The sequence below is a fragment of the Amblyomma mixtum genome, chromosome 1 (genome assembly GCF_055824585.1).
Source record: "Amblyomma mixtum isolate Tamu chromosome 1, ASM5582458v1, whole genome shotgun sequence".
Lineage (NCBI taxonomy): Eukaryota > Metazoa > Arthropoda > Arachnida > Ixodida > Ixodidae > Amblyomma > Amblyomma mixtum.
Window position 1 is genome coordinate 87,083,352 of NC_143012.1, and position 2,030 is coordinate 87,085,381.

At 54.9% G+C, this 2,030-nt stretch overlaps 1 pseudogene; it reads right to left on the reverse strand.

Annotated features, from left to right (window-relative positions):
• Nucleotides 1–686: 686 nt before the first annotated feature.
• On the reverse strand, nt 687–1,643 carry LOC149367123 (uncharacterized; annotated as a pseudogene).
• Nucleotides 1,644–2,030: the final 387 nt, after the last annotated feature.

Sequence of the window (2,030 nt, forward strand, 5' to 3'; positions counted from 1 at the left end):
CGTCTGTGTTGTCTGAAGATGCGTAGTGCAGTGTAATAAATGTGTCCGTAGTGTTGTCTGATGTGAATGTGTTTGGAGCGTTGATATCTCCTGCGGTGAGCGCGCACTCGCGAACGCTCCGTGGCAAGATGACTGTTTTTTACGTTATTTTTCAATGAGGTAATGAAATTTGTTTGATTGTGTCGATTGCGTCCGCCGAAGCAAGACGGACGCCGGCAACCGCATCGAAGAATGGATCGTGTGACATGTCGTGTAGTAATCGTGTGGTACCTCTGTATGTTAGTCTGCGCTGTCGGGTCGTGGATTGTGCTCCGAATTTCACTTCAATGTGTCTGTGTTCTGACAGTGTACTTGATTCGGAGACTTGCCATGTGTACGGTATACTGACCATGTGGTTGGTGGCTAGTGTAATGTCTATCCAACTGTCAGTGTAAGGTGTCGAGTAGGTAGGAGGGGATGCCGGATCGTTTAAAATTAGCAGGCCTGAGGACATAGCGAAATTTAGTAATTCCCCACCCCTGATGTCACAAAATGTGGTCCCCAGGCCGTGCGTTTGGCATTAAAATCTCCCCCCAACACGACCGGCTTACCGAATTAATCGGGAGCGACGCTGGCGGCCGTTTCCTCCGCCACTATTGTTGCTGCTGCGGCCTGCCGTGTGTGACCGGCCCCGTTGTTTGGAGGCGCTATGGCCGGGTCCGCCTGCAGGACCTCTTGTCTCGGTTCCTTCTCCCGGCGTCTTCTTCCTCTGCTCGGCGCCGTTCCCAGCGCCGCCAGCGGACGACGTTGGGCGCCTTGAAGCGTGCTTTGCAGGCCGTGTCCACGGTCAGGTGTTTGCCTCCGCACAGGCTACACTTCGGGACACATCCGTGGTCTCTGGCGAGGTTGGATTCCGCACCCTCGGCAGATCGTGTTCGAAGGATCCAGGCACACGTCCATTCTGTGGCCCACTCTTCCGTACATATATGATACGTCGATTTGTTTTCTGTGCAACGTGCACTCCGTGAGCAGGTTACCGTACCTCACGTAATTGGGTACTTTGTGCCCTTCGAAGGCAACGACGACTGATCGGGTCTTACCGATTGCATTTGCCTGTAGGGCCGTTGGATTATGCTTGTGCACAACATTGTCTTGAATCTCTTGGGCCATATGCTCGATCAAGATGCCCCTTATGGCACCCTTCACCATGCCGTGGGGGGCCGCTTCGTAGGTACTACTTACTTCGTGCGCCGTGCCGCGTATGTCGATCGTTCCTACTGCAGCATACCGGTCGGCGTGCTCTCTTCTGGAGTGCTCACCATGATATTCTGCTGGAGGTTGGGGCACACGACGTCCTCACTTGATTCATTGGCGGAGATCTGTGCTGCCGCCACAATTGCACGACTTAGTTCAACGCGGGTCACGTCGCTCACGTGGAGCCCGCCTCGTGGTCGTAACATGATCTATATGTTGTGACGCGGCTAGTCTGGCATGCGCGCGCCCTTCAACAATTTGCCCTTGTTTACACGTTTCTCCCTTGAGTGATGTTTATCGCTGCCAGCAGCGCGACAGCCGAGGTTGTTGCTACGGCTGTTGACATCAGCCGTGGTCTTGGCGCCATCTGGGCTCGTTTCATGTACGGGATTTGGGCCTAGCTTGCCCATGCCCTTCCTTTTGCCTGACTCTCTCACCGGCAGTTTTCCAGCCGTGCGATGTTGTGCATTGGTCCGGCGAAATTTCGATGCAGTGTACCTCTACACGCATAGCGGCTTCACCAAGGCTCGGGCTGGGCCTACCGCTCCCCCAGCCAAGGCCGAAGTCGACGTTAGGCCCAGCGGCGGACGCTCCTCTCGGCGCACAAAAGCCCTCTAAGTGCGGAAAAAGCAGTCCCCTACCTCGGAATTCGGGTTCCTGGTGGTCCACACAACTACATGCATCCGGTCAATGCACTTTGATGAAGGTGCGACTCAAAAAATCCGGCAGGTACTTCAAGGCGGCCAGTTTCTTTGCGGCATCCGCTCTACTGAACGTAACCACCCACACCTGGTTTA